Source organism: Ascaphus truei, chromosome 12 (assembly GCF_040206685.1).
Source record: "Ascaphus truei isolate aAscTru1 chromosome 12, aAscTru1.hap1, whole genome shotgun sequence".
Classification (NCBI taxonomy): Eukaryota; Metazoa; Chordata; class Amphibia; order Anura; family Ascaphidae; genus Ascaphus; species Ascaphus truei.
Window position 1 is genome coordinate 6,724,345 of NC_134494.1, and position 19,144 is coordinate 6,743,488.

Sequence of the window (19,144 nt, forward strand, 5' to 3'; positions counted from 1 at the left end):
TCAATCCAAGTCGCCCAGGTGTTTGACTGGGGTGCCGGTCATGGAATAAGAGATGTGGGTGTTTTTCCAGGGTTGGATACCGAGGTGCTACTCGGCAACGACCTAGAACACCTCATCTGCTCTTTTGCACTCAAAGATGCTCCTGTGGCTGCAGTCACAAGGAGCCAAAGTCGGGCACTTGCCCAGGCAGGGGAGCCTTTGGTACCCCTGGCCACATTTGGGACCACTGATTCCTGCGGTTCTTGCGGAGACTGACCAGTTAAGCCATACCGAGTCAGTACTGTGTCCTGACCTCCCTGTCAAAGTCCCTGTTTTCCCACCCCCTGACTAAGTGACTGAGGATGAGTGGCTGGAGCTGGGTACCCAGTTCAGAGAAGCAGTGCAGTCCGATCTCAGCTTAGAGGGCATGAGACTTTGGGCATCTGAGTCTGCCTCTGAGGGTGGGTCGGATCGGTATCTCTGGTACCGTTGGCTCTTGTACCGGAAGCAAAATCCTGGGGCTCCAGATTTATTTATAAAATGTTTTACCAGGAAGTAATACATTAAGAGTTACCTCTCGTTTTCAAGTATGTCCTGGGCACAGAGTTAAGATGACGAATACATAGTTACAAATACAGTTACATAAGTGAACAGGGTATACATTATGTACAAGACATAAAATGCACAGTTAGAGATAATATATATTATAGGCGTATGTAACAGTTACAGACCAGATTAAAATGTGAGACAGCTTTAGTTTTGAAAGAACTTAGACTGGTGGTGGCTGTGAGAGTCTATGGTACACTGGCGACACACTTTATTCGAGCTCGGCTAGTCCCACGAATTCGGGTATACCTGGGTGTATTGAGGTTTGTGACTGTTTTCTGCCCGAGTGCATTGAGGTATTTTCCAGGCAGGGATTGAAGCATTTTATTCCCGCTGGCTGCAATACTGCACAGTATATATATATATACTGCATTACAATTCATGAATTTATGCCATCTGGTAGACACGCGAAGCATTGCAGCCTATTAAATCCTAATCATTATCATTTAACAGATCAGCCGCCCGTCAGCCAGGCATGAACCCAGGCTGGGAAGGCAAACGCAACGGGGCTTGTCAGAGGTGAGGAGCGGCGCATTCCAGGTATCTGCCAGGTACATACTGGGTATTTGCTCGAATAAAGTGTGTCGGTGCAGTAGATTGTTCCAGTTGTGGGGTGCACGATAACAGAAGGAGGGTCCGGATACTTTGCTGAACCTTGGGACCATGAGCAGTCTTTTGGAGTAAGATCTCAGATAAGTGCTGCATGTGGTAAGGGCGAGGAGCTTGTTCAGATAGGTGGGTAGCTTACCCAGAAAGTATTTGAAGGCAAGACAGGAAAGATGAACTTTGTGCCTAGTCTCAAGTGATGACCAATCCAGTTCTTTGAGAATTTCGCAGTGATGTGTGTTGTAGTTGCATTGGAGAACAAAACAGCAAATTGAATTGTAGAGGGTGTCAAGTTTGCTAAGGTGGGTTTGGGGTACCGAGCCGTATACTCTGTCCCCATAGTCGATAATTGGCATTAGCATCTGCTGTGCGATACTCTTTCTGACCAGCAGACTTAGGGAGGACTTGTTCCTGTAAAGTACACCTAGTTTGGCATACGTTTTGGATGTCAGGGTATCAATGTGCATCACGAATGTTAAATGGGAGTCAAACCATATGCCCAAGTATTTAAAACTAGTAACAGGAGTTAAGGTGGTGTTAGCGTTGGTTCGGATCTGGATTGGTTTCTGCTGCGATTTTGAGGAGAGAATCCAGTCTAGCAAGGAATGGTTGTGAGATTTCAGGTGTCTCCTTGTGGGTTGGGAAATGAGTTGCGTTAGGTTAAGTGACTTGAGTTGTATCTGGATTTTGTGGTTTTTAGGGTCGTGCCAATTGAAGTTGAAATACCCAAAAACTAGCAGCTCACTCTTCTCATTCAGAGGAAATAGAGCCAACAAACTGGGTGATATCAGTCAGGGACTGGAGAGGGGCTGTAGGGGGCGGTAGATGCCAGCAACCAAGATGGGCTTAGAAAAGGGGACGCAGATTTTGCCAACTAGGATTTCAAAAGACGGGGGGCAATTTAACAGTGTAAATTGTAAGGTGTCTGCAATATAAAATAACCCCCCTCCTCCTCCTCTCTTTGACCTATCCCTCTTAGAAATGGAGTATCCCTGAATGGCGATATTTGTATCGGGGGTTTTAGGGGTTAGCCATGTTTCTGTGAGAACGATGGCTTTGAGTTTATACATAAGGCACCATGCCCTTAATTCATCCAGTTTGGGCAGCAGGCTCCAGATATTTATGTGAGCGACAGGGGTATGGGACAGAGTTAAAAAAGGAGGGCCTGGGTTAAGTTCAATATCACCTGCAAAAGAGAGTAATAGTATGAGTAGAAATTTGAGTAGTTGTTTGGCAAGTTGTACATTTGTGATGTTTGCTTTTACAGTGAGCAGTGTGCTGTTTTTCAGAGATCTCCACCAACTTCACTAGATAGTGCAAGGCTTTTGAGTAATCCAGGGTGTATGGTGATGTTGGGTGTGGGCCAGGAGGGAGGAGTTTGTAGTGGATAGAGAGAGTAACCTTTCCATGAGACCACGAGAAAGAACAAAGTTGAGGTATATACCAGGTTCATTATTACAGAGGTAGGTAAAGTTGCATGAACCTGTGTTGAGCCAAGTGAGTTTGTGCAGACTAAATAGCAGGAGTTTGCCTTTTCCTTGTCAAAAAGACAAAGATAGGGTATGGACTGGTAGGAGACAGTGGTACCCAGGGAGTAAAGGCAGCAGTTGTTGCAGGTAGCCCACTCCATCCCACTAGCGGGGCATCAGGGGATCGCCCGCACTAAATCCCGGCCATTGCAGCGTTTCTACTAGCCGGGGGCATCACGGGCAGTGGCATATTTGTCGCTTCTGTGATGCCTGTCAGAGGGTAGGCAAGTCGGGTGACCGTATGAGGATCCCCGTGAAACTACTACCGGTGATAGGTAAACCTTTCCAGAGGGTAGTGGTAGATATAATGGGACCCCTTCTGGTCCCTAGCGGGATGGGGAAGCGCTGCATCCTCATGATGGTCGATTTTGCAACCCGATACCCTGAGGCTGTGGCACTGTCCTCGATTTGAAGCTAAGAAGGTGGCAGAAGCACTGATAGGCAAACCTACCCTAGAGAAAATCCCTATCGAGATTCTAACCGATCAGGGGAGTCAATTCATGTCTAAATTGCTCCACTGTCTCTGGGAGGCGTGTGGGGTGCCAACCCTCCGCACAACCCATTACCACCCTGTAAAGGAGTCCCTGGGTTAAACTCCTTTTACAGGCTGGAAACTGCACTGGTGTCGGGTTCCCTACCTGAACTGAGAGGTGGAGGTAATTAAACTCCTGATTGAACAGGTATAAAAGGCAGGAAATGAGAACTTGTCACTGTCCCTGTTTGGAGTCTGTGAGAGGATCACAGATCACAAAGCGCCCGCCTGCAGGGATCCAGGCTGGTTGACCAGAAAATTTTGCCTGACAACCGTAAGGAACCCACAGCCTCACCCAGCAGTGAAGCTGTACCAGAAAAGGGTAAAAGGACATCTTGCAGTTGGAGAAAACGAAGACGCCGGACCAGCATCAATCAGATAAGACTGTATACATTGTTCCCTTGTCTTGCTAATATGGTTTATATGGTTTGGAGTTGGTAACCAGCTTAGTTGGCCAGCTGTCGTTAGAAATGGCCACAGCAAGGTTTAGTTAGTCTCCTGAAAGGAGTAGGTGTTTGTTTTATGATTTTCTGTTTTGCCTTAAAAGGAAAGTAGCCCCAATGTTTTGGTTGCTGTTTTGTGGAGAATAAAATCACTCAAGTTTGGTTTACCCTAAAAATTACATGGGTGCAATTTGATTTGACCTCGCCTATAGGCCGCTCCGTCACATCCCCCCAGACAAACGGACTGTGTGAGCGGTTCAATGGTACCCTGAAGCAGATGCTGCAAACCTATGTAGAAGCTCAACAAGGAGACTGGGAGACTCATTTACAGCATTTGCTATTTGCATACCGAGAGGTACCGCGAGAGTCCACTGGGTTCTCCACCTTTGAGCTCCTATATGGTCGCAGGGTCCATGGACCGCTTGACCTGTTCCACGAGGGATGGGAAGGGGAGAATACTACTACTGATGTTCTGTGCTACAGTATATAGTAACTCTCAGAGACCGGCTAGACCGACTCATAGGGTTGGCACAGGCTAACCTCAGGGATGCTCAGACCAAGAAGAAGACTTGGTATGATCACAATGCCCATAATAGACAGTTCATCCCTGGGCAGCAAGTGCTTGTTCTGAAGCCCACTCGGCAGAACACACTCATAGCTGCCTGGGCTGGTCCGTATAGGGTACTTAGGAGGATGAATGAGTGCAACTATGTTGTACAGTTAGATGGAGAGACAGGAAGACACAGGACTTATATTAATATGGTTAAGGAGTACTTCCAGAGTGTGGCATCAGTGATGGTTTTGTAGCACACCGATGGGGGATCCGGTGAGCCAAGCTCTGCCCGACCTCCTAAGGGAAGCTAGGCAGGGGGCACAGTGGAGCAGGTAGGGATAGGTCCCCAGCTCGATGCACTCCAGCGGATGCAGGCATGAGCTATGCTAGACCAGTACCAGGACCTGTTCATGGATAAGCCGGGCAGGACCCATATCGGGGATCAGAGTGCCTATCTGGTATCAGCAGAGGCGAAACTCGGTTCTGTGTTGACTACCGGCAGCTCAAGACCCAGATGGTATCGGATGCCTATCCCATGCCCCGCATGGACGAGCTGCTAGATGAGCTCGTGGGGGCAAGGGATGACTACCATGGATTTGTCCAGGGGGTACTGGCAAATCTTAGTGACCCAGGAGAAGTCAGCTTTCATCACTCCAAGCGGCTTATATGAATTTCCAGTTATGCCATTCAAGATGAAGAATGCCCCGGCTACCTTCCAACGCCTGGTCAATAGGTCACTGGAAGGGATGCAGGGTTTCGCAAGGACATACCTGGACAACATAGCTGTATTTAGCAATTCCTGGGAATCCCATTTAGTGCATGTAGCCGCTGTGCTGAAAAGGATAGGAGAAGCAGGGCTGACACTCAAACCATCGAAGTGTCTAGTCGGGATGCAGAGGTACTGTACCTCGGGAAGGGTAGGAGGGGGGCATCTCAAGCCTGAGCCGGTTAAGGTAGAGGCAATTCTCGAGTGGCCAGTGCCCCGAACAAAGAAGCAGGTTATGGCTTTCTTAGGCACCGCTGGCTACTATAGGAAGTACAGCACCCTGGCCAAAACACCTGACTGACCTGACCCAGAAGAAACTTTCGGTTCCGGTTACCTGGTCTACCGCTTGTGAGGAGGCATTTCCAGGCTCTGAAGTCTGCCCTGGCTAGCACTCCCACCCTGGCAGCCCCCAACTACAGCAGTTCGTGGTGCAGACCAATGCCTCGGACTATAGTTTCGGTGTTGTACTAAGCCAGGTAGGCGAGGACGGGGGTGAGCACCCCATCGTCTACCTGAGCCGCAAGCGGCGGCCTCGGGAGGTGACTTATGCCACCATTAAGAGAGTGCCTAGCAATCGTGTGGGCACTCAAGAAGGTACAGCCCTACCTGTGTGGTGGAGCTTTTACGGTAATCACAATCCCCTCAGCTGGTTACAGAGTGTGTCGGGGGAGAAAGGAAAACTTCTGCGCTGGAGCCTTGCCCTGCAGGAATTTGACTTTACTATCCAGCACAAGAAGGGCAGTGAGCATGGCAATGCAGATGGACTCTCCCGACAGGACATTCCAGCGACAAGAAAACATCCAGGATATCCAGGTCTGCGGAGCCACCTGATGGGGTGACTGCCTCAGAGCCTTCGAATTGAGGGAGGAGGATTGACAGGCTAATAAAGGTTAAGCACTCTGGTTACCCCTGAACCCGTGGGGTCCCTGGTAGCTACATAAGCTCCATAAGCCAGGGATAATACATGTGTAAAATAAAGTGACCGCTGCTTTTTTCTGTTTTCATGTTCCCTTGACCTTAGAACTATGAGATTTCTTGTGAAACGAGGTTACAGTAAGAATTTACTAAAACGGGCATATCAAAGAACCCTGGGCACAAACAGAGACTCTTTCTTCGCAACTAATACAAATGACAAAACTGATGATGGTAGAGTCATCCGATACGTTATCACATACAATACCAAATGGAGAGAAATGAGGACCAGTGTTCAAAAGCATTGGCATATCCTTTTAAATGAGGACCTAGTGGACACGGAAACAAAATATTCGTAGCCATTTTCAGAAGAAGGGACAAAGTAGGAGTAATTGGCTGACTGATCACAATAAAGGATCTTACAAACGTGGCTCTTGCAGGGCCTGTCAATTCATGATGACAAGTAAAACATTCACGTATAACGATGATACTAAAAATTTTGCTCAAAACGTTCATGAATTGTAAAACGGCCGGAGTAATCTATATGATTACATGTAAATGTGGCCTCAAATATGTGGGCAAAACCCGCACACAGCTGCGAAGGAGGGTGCTGGAACACATAGGATCCATCAAAAACTCACATGATACATCAATCTCAAGACATGTGAGAGAACAACATGCAGGCAATACAGGGGTGCGCTCTTTCCAGGGCATAGATCGCCTATTACCAACGTACAGGTGATTGGGACAAAAAATTACTTCAAAAGGAAGAAAAATGGATCTTTAATTTAAACACTGTCACCAAAAGGACTAAAAGGATTCATGTTTGCCCCATTTATAGAATAGACTGTTGGATATTTAATTCATGATTGACAATAAGGAACCTCCCTCAAGTCTTTGTTTCTACATATGAGACACATACTGTATATGCAGAGTTCTTGTGTTATTATACACAATGTTAACTTTAATATCAAAGAAGCCTCCCTGTGCTTAGCACATGATCACAGAACATGTTTTTATTATTTTAAAGTACTCACTGTGTCTATATGGCGCGGTCTCTGAAATCCGTTTTTTTCACTCTGAAAGCAAAAAGAGAAGCGTCAGCTATCACCACAGCAACGGGGACGCTATAAAACACACACCAAGAAGGAAATATACCGCTCTCTAATGTAACAAGTAATCAGCAATTGTATATATTTTAGCCTTAGTACCGATATAGTACTGGGTGCTATCTAAGTGCTAAACTGAAACCTATTTTCAAAGTTGTAAAGTTGACCTGGAGGGTCTGTAGCTGTGTACCGTGTGTTTCCAGCAAGGTTGTATCGGCTTGTTACTGGCACCGTTGTGTGCAATATTGCAACTTGGATCTATAGCCGTGTACCGTGTGTTTTCACAGGGTTGTGTCAGCTTGCTGCGGGTTCCACAGTGTGCAACATTATAACTTATATCTTGGGATTCAATATTATTGGAGAAGCAGAGGTTGTTTATGCAATAGGACACGTGGGGTGTCACATATATGCAGGGGTGCTAATTTGTATATGACAATCGTGTTACAACTTTACCCAGCAATATGAATACTGTACTAATAGCTACGCCCTGTTTTTTTGTTCCCAGATTTTAGAGCTGTGCTGCGTCAGTCACAGCGTTTATATTTAGATAGTCAGCTCCTTTGTTCATCCCACATAGAGGCATTTCTTTTGATATTCACAACATCATGCTGTACCTTATGAATTAGAGAAGGAGTAAAATTATACAGTGATGTTAGAGCTGTGCTGTGTTAGTCACAGCGTTAATATTTTGACAGTCAGCTCCTCTGCTCATCCCATATAGTGGTACTGTATTTGTTGTGGGAGTCATAACATCATTCAATTACTGGTGTGCTATTTGGTATGTTGTGTTATTGACCAAGCTCTGGACAAGTGCACTATATTAGAGTTATTATATGAGATTTCTATGGTGTATTAATGTGATCATTGGATTTAAATAACAATTATTTACAACTAGTCATTACAACATTTGGTCCTTTTCACACCATTTGATATCAGACACAACTCATAGCACACCACATTCCCTCATATATCTCCTGACTAATGTTTTTAGGATAAAATACAAAGACAATACAAATTCATTTTGTTCGCACGTGCTTTAATATATATTAGTAGCAGACACAATAAATGTTACGTTTTAAAATAAGCCACGGTGTGCATCACAAAAGTGCCTCTTGTTAGAGATTGGCTGCTAATACCAGCCTCCTCTCTAAACTTAGAAAATAGGGGACGCAATAAAACAACGTCTCCCAGCGTGGCTACGTATCCCCAGAAGAAGCCGTGGTTACGGTGAAACAGCTGTAGGGAACGCTGCCTCAAGCATTTCACGATACATTGGAAACAGGGAGGACACACTACGCGTACCTGCAGGACGCGACGCTCTCCCTGAGAGCAACATTGTATACTGTATGTATTTTTTTCAATCAAATCTTTTGCATTGTATGCAAAGTGAGGCTGCGATCAGCTGCAAACTATTTTTAAAGGACAGTGTCAATAAGCGCAATACAGTGCTGCTATAATGAGTGCTACATTGGATGGGGGTATTAGCTTTTGTGTTTTTCTACTTAAAGGCGTTCTAGTTGATTTGGATCCCATAAAGGATGGTGTGTGCTTATATTTCACATTAATTTAACTACCAGTGGATTTCTAGAACGAAATGCTGATATTTATTTAGCATAACTTTCATTACCTACCAACACTGTTAAAGGAAATTAGAAAGTTATATACTTTCCCCACAAAAACGAAGATAATAACCTTATAGTGATGCTTTCAAATTGAAAATCATAATGGCCAATGTCCATTATCAAGAGTGACTACCAGGTTATACTATTTTAAGTGGTTCTGACCCTGTAACTGAACCTAAAGTTCATAAGTATCTTGCGCTTAACAAGGTAATTTGTTTATTTTCAGCCACTATCTACTAGTCTTAGTGCAGTCTCCTCTTTCACTGGCAATTATATACATTATTAAATTACCACCTAGTATAGCTCTGGATCTTCTTTATTCATTTTTCAGTGTAATAAGTTAAGAAATAAAAGTTTTATATAAACAATGTAGACAGTATTTTTTGAAAAGTGTCTTTTTTTTGTGGCCTGTAATCTCTAATTAAGGAGTAGTCGGGACCTGTCAGTCCACCTATATACCCACTCCCTAAATTGTCAATTTTCTATCTTCTTTCAAAATATCTACCATAACTAACGGCCATTTATGCCAATACTGCCACTGAGTTAATTATAGTGTATATAATATAACGAAAACGTTCAGCATTATTGGAAGGAGTGCACCCATTCAAAGGGATTTTCTTTATGTTGTTATGTTCATTGTTTATAGTCTCCAACTGGCTACTATTATTCTTGGGTTGCACCACTCTCAGTATAGAGCAAGTGTTTATTATCTCCTATATTGAGATTTCTTGTGTCAGTTTTAGGTGGGATATTTGGGTAGAAATGCAATTATTTTGGTTGCAGTAGTTCGGGGGCCAAAGTTACCGGTAGTCCATTAATTCTCCCCGGTGAGCAGGCATGATTTGCCGGTACGCAGGGTTAATTACACCGCAGTTTCCCAGTGTCCCCCAGACTCCTGCTTGTCGAGCCCTAATATCCCAAATCCATTTCCCTTATGAATATAAGGTTCCCCAAAGTGTATGCTTTATTAAAGTATATATTATAATGTTCAATACATTTATTATAAGTCTCTATACAGTCAGCCAGGGCACCAGCAAAGACGCCGGCGTGTCCGTATAGAGTCCGTAGTTCAAAGAGGAGAGGATATCCAGAGGTGAGAAAACCGTTTGAGCGGGGATAAGCGATTGCCCAGGTCCGGAGAACAAAGGACACCCAGTGGGGACACCTTTTGTATCTGCCAGACCTGGTGGTGCCTGCCCAGCGGGTTGCATTGGGTTAGCTGGGGAAAGATGGCGAGCGTAGGCACTTTCCCCATTGGCTAATCCATATTTCCCACCCACCAGGCTTTTCGAGCCTGGTTGGCACACCTCCGCCCGACGTCAGCCTAGAGACAAGCTCCTGTTTCTATTGGCTGGTGGGGAAGTTTCCCACACACTGGTCGCTCCTCCTACTTCTATGCTGAAGATAGTTCAGCGGAAGGTATGTAAGGAGATGCCCCAGTCAGAGAACCAGGCCATCCTATCACTTGAGTCGATGAAGCTACAGGAGGGCGGGCTTTTCAAAGTTGCTCTGTTCGAAATAGCAGATCAACGGGCTTCATTTTGAAGCTAGAAAAGCCTGTCTCGCAGAGTCCAGCTGTATTTGTTGTGGAGCACCTGGATCGCACAGCCTTTGGGAGAAACATTTGGAGAGGATTGGTTAAGATACCTTTATAGGGGGCGCATGCGCGAAGGCTAAGGGAATGGCTGCTTAAAGTGAGAGCTCCTTCCCCGTCGGCAATATTAAGCATTAAACTAACCTATTATCTCAAAAAACACACCAAACAAATATACCCTCAGTGAGCAGAAGAAGCCAAGATGCAAACAAGACCGAAATCAGGACGAGCCACGGCTGTCCTCACCACATATTTTAATAAAACAGATCCAGCACGGACGAACAGAGCGGGAACCCCATCATCACATGCAGTCTCTGACTCAGATGAAGAACGGGATCAAACAGACTCCATGGAGACTCACTCAAACGAGTCAATGACAAGGAAAGTAATGCGGGAGTTCTGTAATGAACTCAAAGCTTACATGCACAAAGAACTCTCTGATATAAGAAGGGATATTAATAACATCGGAGCTAGAACTGATGAGCTGGAGACACGTCTTGACACTACAATTAAAGCTGTACGCAAAAATGAGAAAACCTCAACAAGCCTGCAAGCTCAAATTAATGACCTCGCTAGCAAGCAAGAAGATTCTGAAAACCGGGACCGCCGGAATAATATCCGGGTACGGGGGGTCCCAGAGGAATATACTGATCCGGACGATTTTATTTCAAGATGGCTGGCTAACCTTTTCCCAGACAAATCGGAATCAGACCTCCACCTTGACAGATGCCATCGGGCTCTGAGATCCAAACCCCAACCAAATAATCCCCCAAGAGACATTATCGTCCGGCTCCATTTCTTTAAAATAAAGGAAGCAGTGTGTCAACTTGCCAGAGCCACAGGCAATTTAGAATTCGAGGGGGTCAAACTCCTGATTTTTCAGGACCTGTCCCCTACCACTCTGCTTAAAAGAAAGGACCTCACGCCCGTCTCCAGATTGCTCAGGGATAAAGGAGTAAAGTACCGTTGGGTTTTTCCCTTCGGTCTCCTCGTGCTGAAAAATGGCGCTGCTCATACCCTGCGCAAGATGGAGGATCGAGATCTTTTCCTGCAAAATTTGGGCCTTCAGAATAACACCACTGACCTGAGCGATGCATCGACGTCCGCCCCCGAGCCTGGCTGGAACAAAGTGCCACGTCAACGGAGCAAATCGCGGGAAAAAACCCTCAATTGATGCCCAGCTGCAAGCAATTAAGCCTTAAAAGGGCAATCCACTGGACTGTCCGTCTGTTCACAGAAGGACATTAATAAAGTTGACAGATTCAATTATTTACCCGGGAACGGCAGCCATCTTGGATTCTTCACCAAGGAATATCTGTGAGGTCTGGAGACATTCGCGCTTCCCTTCCTCCGGAGCCCTGCGACATCGTCCCGAGCTGGGGACCACTGCTACACAGACCGGGTGGCTCTGCCCTTCGCCCTCCTTGCGTCGGTGCCCTCTCCCCCCCCCCCCCGTGACCCTAGGCCTGGAAATTGGAGGCGAGACACGAGCGGGCTGGTGGTGGGGAGGGGGGGGGGATGCTATGTGACGGGCTCTGGTGGAATGCGATGGTCCGGAGGGGGGGGGGGGGGATCCCCGGTGCAGGAGGGACATCTACCCACTACTAAGATCTCACTATGGGGATATATTGTTAGAATATTGTATATTTTGTATATTTTGCCTAAGATGAATCCGGGGGAATGAGGTTGATTGGGGGGTGGAGGAGGGAGACCGTCTGCCACTCACTACAGGGATATGCAGGGAAAGATTATAACAGTCAACAGTTCCTCCAACACGAAATTCCTCAGAGCACCCCTAGAAACCACCTTAGATAACAGCCCCCCGCCTACATACAACAAAGAGGGATAGAAAGTGGTTACCACAATCTGTGTACAGTTTGGATACAGTCTAGATATTAATGCCTCTGCATTATATCACTACATCAAAACGCCCAAAGAAATGAGCTATATTTCCCTACACATGACACTCCCAATAATTAACAATTAAAGTCCAATTAGATATATAGATAGAACCCCACATCCCCAAAAAGGAAAAAATGTAAGTCAAAAATCAATACAGAAGCAACTATAGCAATAATTATAATATAACTATAGAAATAGTTCTAAGCGAGATATTCGTGTGTCTATGATGAAACCCCACAGGTCCTTAAGATACTTATTTAAGAAACGCCTGGTAAAGAAGAACCAAGATAGGAAAAGTTAGCCCAAACCTGGACATGACTCAAGCTGTTCACCACATACTCTTGAGATTTGTGAATTTGGGAAATATAAGTCTGCTGTCCTTTTTATTAACCTCACAGTTAAGGTTAAGGTTATCAAATAGCGATATGTGTGTTTACATATTATATATCACATTTTTTCGTTTATGAAAAGCCGAGGGAGGGAGGGAGCCACTTACTCCTGGCCCTTGCCATGTTGCCGATTCAGAGTGTCCTGGGTAATCACAGGACACTCACCCAAGTCCTTTGGAGAGGAGAAGACCGTTTTGATCTGGTCTATCGTACACCAGATTATGGTTTACGGGACTCCAGCCTTCCTCCAAAGGCAAGAGATCTATTGGAGTCTCAGACCCCACAAAGATCTCCGTTGTTAAGTTTTTGTATGTCTCATCCCTTGTTTTTCCTTCCCACCCCCCCCTCTCCCATCTGGCCGCTTGCCACGCAACAGTCTGAAAGTTCCCTCAAAAGGATACCGATGTCATGGACAGCTACAGAAAAGGTAAAGATCACCTACAAACACCCCACACCAAACACTAAGGTTAGATCACTCCGTTTAGAGATGCTGTAATGGGGTTAATAATCATATCTCACAATGTGAAAGGCTTAAATAGCCCGAATAAACGACATATAGCTTTTGCCGACTACCAACGTAAAAAAGCTGATATCATATTATTACAAGAAACACATTTTAGCATAAAAAACGCCCCAAAATATCTAGATAGAAGATTCAGACAATTTTATTTCTCATCTTCCCCAAAGAAAACAAAGGGAGTAGCAATTATATTCCATAACAAATGTCCCTTTAAAGCAGAAAAAGTTATTAAAGACAAGAACGGAAGATATTTAATCCTCATAGGTTCTATAAATGGCCAAACACTATCTATTGCATCTATCTACGCCCCCGGTGAAGTGGACCCCACTTTCCTCACAAGCGTTTTCAATAAACTAAACAAGGTTGCACAGGGCCCTTTAATAATAGCAGGGGACTTTAACACAGTCCTCGACCCAAACATGGACAGATCAAACCCGCAATCCCGACAATCCAAATATACGGCATACACTCTACGACAGGGCCTGAAAGAGAATAATCTCCTAGACATCTGGAGGGAACAACACCCCACCGATAGAGATTATACCTTTTTCTCGCACCCCCACTCTTCATATAGCAGAATCGATTACTTCTTTATCTCTAGCAGACTGGTCCCGCAGATCTCCCATACAGGGATCCATGATATTTCATGGTCGGATCATGCGCCTATAGAGCTACGGTGCACCCAGCTAATTCTTGACAGACCTAGAGCAAACTGGAGACTAAATGAAGCCCTATTAAAAAATCCTGTCACCACCCAATTAGTAGCCAACGAAATAGATCAATTTTTCCAAACGAACCACGGTTCAGTAGACTCTTATCTATCCCTATGGGGGGCTCATAAAGCCACGCTCAGGGGCATACTAATTAGTATAGCGTCTAGAAAAAAAAGAGAACGTGAATACAAACTAAATTTACTACAATCTAAATTGAAAACCCTAGAGGACAAACATAAACAATCCAATAACCCAAACCTACTCAAACCAATAAAAGATGCCAAAATAGAACTAAATCTTCTGTTGACATCCCAGGCTGATATATCCCTGAATTGGTCAAAGAGGAAATTTTTCGATAAAGCAAACAAGCCAGATACTATGCTCGCCAACAAACTGAGACACAGACCCCCCAATTATAGTATACAAGCCATTAAAAAATCCTCAGGTTCTATCTCTGGCAATCCTTCTGTAATTGTAGATGAATTCAAGTCATTCTACGAGAAATTATATAATGGGGATAAAATAGTACATAACCAAACCACTGATCGATCTCGTGAGTCATTTCTCTCGAGTTCAAAGCTGCCAAAGCTGACGTATGAAGAGAGAGGACGACTGAGTTCTGACTTTACCACAGAAGAGCTAGATCTAGTTATAGACAACCTTAAAAATTCAAAAGCCCCGGGACCAGACGGCTTCTCGGGCCTCTATTATAAGAAATTCAGTAAGATATTGACCCCATACCTGCTCAAAATGTTCAACGCGGTATTAGCAGGCCAACCCTTTCCCGAAGACATGCTCCAAGCGTCAATCTCTGTAATTCATAAATCTGGCAAAGACCCATTAGACTGTAAAAGTTACCGACCTATCTCGCTTATCAATACGGATATCAAAATCTATGCTAAATTAATTGCCAATAGATTAAGTCAGATCCTACCTAGACTAATACACCCAGATCAAGTCGGATTCATTAAGGATAGACAAGCGGGAGATAATATCCGACGAATCATTGATCTGTTAGAAATAGCCAAATCAAAAAATGTAAAAATTATGGTGTTAAGTCTAGATGCAGAAAAGGCCTTCGATAGGATCGACTGGGCATACCTAAAAGCTACACTTGGAGCATTTGGTTTCGAGAATAAACTAATATCAGCTATCATGGCGCTATACACTGGCCCGACAGCTAAAGTTAAGCATCAAGGTTACCAATCGGACATGTTTAAGATCAAGAGTGGCACGAGACAGGGTTGTCCCCTCTCGCCCTTACTCTTCGCCATGTGCATGGAGCCCTTAGCGGCACATGTGAGAAACAATCCAGATATCTCCGGTCTCAAAATAGAGAACCAGATCCATAAAATAGCTCTCTATGCTGATGATGTACTAATGGTCTTGTCAAAGCCACTCACCTCTCTCCCTAACCTCTTCAGCCTATTAGATAAGTTTAACAAAATTTCAGGATTTAAAATAAACCAGTCAAAGTCAGAAGCCCTGAACGTTAACATTCCAAAACCAGAAGAAAAACTAATCTCTTTGAACTTCAACTTTCAATGGCAGCTTAAAGCGATCAAATACCTAGGGATATTCATCACAAGTGAATATAAATCTATCTATAAAGCAAACTATCCCAAATTAATTAAAACACTGAAGGAGGATATAAGAAAGTGGGCGAAATTCAATATCTCCTGGATAGGAAAAATATATAGCATAAAAATGAATATTCTCCCACGCATCTTATACTTATTCCAAACCCTCCCAGTGCCGTTAAATTTAAAGGAAATTAGAGATCTACAATCCATCATCTTTACATTCATTTGGAGTGGCAAAAAATCTAGAATTACTAAACAGACACTATTGAAACACCCAACAGAAGGGGGCTTAGCAGTACCTTGCTTGATTTCATACTATCGTGCGGCCCAATTATGCCAACTTTCCCAATGGCAAATACACCCTGATTTGAAGCGATGGGTAGCATTGGAAAGCAAAGCTTGTTCCCCATTGGAACTAAGCAATCTAATATGGACCCCAAAAATAGCAAGAAAATCCGCTATACAACAACCGCTATCCTCAATGACCAATTCTTTAGCAATCTGGGATGCTACCAAATTTAGGTGCGGACTTACGTCCAGAAAAACCCTAATGACACCCCTATGGGGAAACCCACACTTTGCTCCGGGTATGCCTAGCGCTAACTTTCAAATCTGGAAACAGTATAATATTATGAGATTACAAGATCTGGTGGTAGATAACAAACTAATATCATTTACACAATTAAGAGAAGAGAAAAATATCCCACATTCAGAATTTTTTAGATACCTCCAGATCAGAGCCTTCTACAATAATTCAACCCCATACCCACCATTGACAACATTTGAAAAGCTCTGTCTGAAAGAGACCAACACAAGGGGACTCACATCGCAGATGTATAGAGAAGTGATCGGTTCTGGAACTAAAGTCACCCACAAACTAGGTTACATGCTAAAATGGGAACTGGACTTAGGGGAGACCCTAGATGTTGACGAATGGACCCAAATAGCAACAGCAGCTGCTAAGAGCTCGATTTGCACAACATTAAAGGAGAACGCATATAAAGTCCTAATGAGGTGGTACCTCACCCCACTTAGACTATCCAAATTTGTAAACGGTAGTTCACCACTCTGTCCTAGACAGTGTGGAGAACCCGCTGATCTGTTACATATGCTGTGGTCCTGCCCCCGGCTGATTCCAATGTGGAAAAAAATCATTAATTGGCTTCAGAGGCTTTTGGGCCTCGATATCCCATTTGATCCTGGTCTCTTCCTTCTGGGAAGGGCAAGACAAGGCTTCTCAAAAGCCACTCTTAAATTAATAGCACATTTTGCTACAGCCGTGCGGTGCGAGATTGCAGCATTATGGAAACAAAATGAAATTCCTGTTATCCCCAAAATTCGGAATAGAATTTGGTTCGTATGCCAGATGGAAAAATTGACAAGTCTAGTCAATGACACTGGCGAAAATTTTCTAAAAGTCTGGACGCCTTGGCTGGCCCAGACAGACATCCCTGGGGTGAAGGGTGCCACCGTTTTGCTTTAATAGTAACTAGATACGTTCTCCGTTAATGGAGTAGCTTACCCAGCAGCAATAAATTAAACCAGACATCGGTTCCCGAGGTGTTGATCAGAACCGCGGCCTCCCAACTTCCCTCTCATCCTCCCCACCCTCTTCCTCTTCCCCCCCCACCTAATTTTACTTTAGGATTATTTATTATTTAAGTCTATGTTGTTACTTATAACTTTGGTTCTGATGATAATGTTTGTGTTCAGATATCATACATAAGAGATATGAATAATGCTGGTCACAGTACTGGAAATAAGATGTATACATGCTGTATTTTCACAAAAATAAAATACAAGTTATAAAAAAGATACCTTTATAGGCACGAACTTACACTTGGCCGTGTAAGTCTCTAATATTTTATAGCATCTATCTCACCCCAAATTCCCAACTATTGTGTTCACAGCTGTATACACCAACCATAATTTTGCTCAGGAACTTTTCACTATAGGACAATTACTGACTACTGTCTATGTGTATTTCTCTTCCATGTTTCGCGCCCCCCCCCCCCCCCCCATTTTGTTTCTACTGTTAACCTAAGGATCGTGGGAGATTCTCCAACAGGATGAGCTGCGACATAGTATCTTACACTTTTTCGTATTTTATAATCCGGCCTTATCACATTGCGTTATATTTATTTTATATACCTTTATTAGTTTGGGAGAGGCCCCAGTCCTCTTCTCTGCCCACCCCTCCCACACCTGCCTCTCTCCCCTCCCATATCACTCCCGCACACCCACCCCACACCTCCAGCACACCCACCCCACCCGCACCCCCAACCCTCCCTACCGCACCCGCCTCTCCCCTCCCACCCCTCCAGCACCCGCCTCTCCCCTCTACCAACCCCCCTCCACTATTCCCTCCCCCACCCGCTTCTCTCCCCTCGTCTATCTCCCCTCCCACCCTGTCTATTTCCCCTCCCCAACCCACCTCCTCCATCCCTTCCCCCACCCCCCTCCCCCTTCCTCCATCCCCTCCCCCACCCCCTTCCTCCATCCCCTCCCCCACCCCCTCCCTCCATCCCCTCCTCCACTCCCTTCCATCCCCTCCCTCTATCCCCTCCCCCCTCCCTCTATCCCCTCCCCCACCCCTCTCCTCTTCTATCCCCTCCCCCACCCCTATCCCCTCCACCTCTATCAATCTCCTCCCCACCCCTCCCCCTCTTCTATCCCCTCCCTCCCCCACCTTTTCTATCCCCTCCCTCACCCTCCTCCTCTATCCCCTCCCTCACCCTCCTCCTCTATCCCCTCCCTCACCCTCCTCTATCCCCTCCCCCCTCTATCTCCTCCCCCACCCCTTCTCTATCCACTCCACCACCCGCCCTCCCCCCTCTCACCCCTCCCCCATCTCTATCTCCTCCCCCACCCACCCCAACCCCTCACCCCACCCAACCCCTCTTCCCCGCCCACACCCCTTTTCTATCCACTCCACCACCTGCCCTTCCCCTTCCCCCCTCCCCCTCTCACCACTAACCCCACTCTCACCCCTACCCCCCCCTCTCACCCCTCCCCCGCCCTCTCACCATCTCTATCTCCTCCCCCACCCCCCCACCCCCCCACCCTTCTCACCACTCCACACCCAACCCCTCCACCCCTCTCACCCACCCCACCCCTCTCACCCCCACCCTACCCCTCACACCCCCTCCTCTATCCCCTCCCTCCCCTCCCCTATTACATCCCCTTCCCCACCTCCCCAACCCCCCTCCTCTATCCCCTTCCCCAAAACCCTCTCCCCATCTCTATCCCCACCCCCTCCCCTCTCCCCTCCCCCACCTCACAGTGCCTCTCTCCCCTCCACACCCCACTATGGCTCTCTCCCCTCCCCCACCCCACTATGCCTCTCTCTTCCCTCCCGTACCCCTCCCCCTCCCGTACCCCTCCCCCTCCTCTCTCCCCTACCCCTCCTCTCCCCCCTACCCCTCCTTTCTCCCCTACCCCCCTCCCTCTCCCCTCCCCTACATCTTTCCCCTCCCCCTCCTCTCTCCCCTCCCCCTCCTCCTCTCTCCCCTCCCCCTCCTCTCTCCCCTCCCCCTCTACCCCTCCCCCTCCTCTCCCGCACCCCCTCCTCTACCCCTACACCTCCTCTACCCCTTCTATCTCCCCTACCCCTCCTCCCTACCCCTCCTTTCTCCCCTACCCCTCCTCCTCTACCCCTCCCATCCTCCTCTCTCCCCCTACACTTCCTCTACCCCTCCCCTCCTCCTCTCTCCCCCTACACTTCCTCTCCCTCCCCTCCCCCCCCTCCTCTCTCCCCTACCCCTCCTCTCCCCCCTACCCCTCCTT

General features: G+C 46.1%; 1 protein-coding gene across 6 annotated transcripts in view; it reads right to left on the reverse strand.

Annotated features, from left to right (window-relative positions):
- The window catches only part of LOC142464315 (uncharacterized), a 223,742-nt gene that overhangs the window by 31,425 nt on the left and 173,173 nt on the right, over positions 1-19,144 (reverse strand). For 3 of the 6 annotated variants that reach the window (XM_075567807.1, XM_075567802.1, XM_075567803.1), the window contains exons 1-2: positions 11,526-11,683; positions 6,964-7,005 (exon numbers count right to left, since the gene is read on the reverse strand). The exons of 2 other annotated variants lie outside the window; for them this stretch is intronic. The gene's annotated coding sequence lies outside the window, so the exon portion shown is untranslated. Of the gene's footprint in view, positions 1-6,189; positions 6,256-6,963; positions 7,006-11,525; positions 11,684-19,144 lie in introns of those variants that run through there. One more of the 6 variants, XM_075567804.1, reaches the window with a different exon arrangement.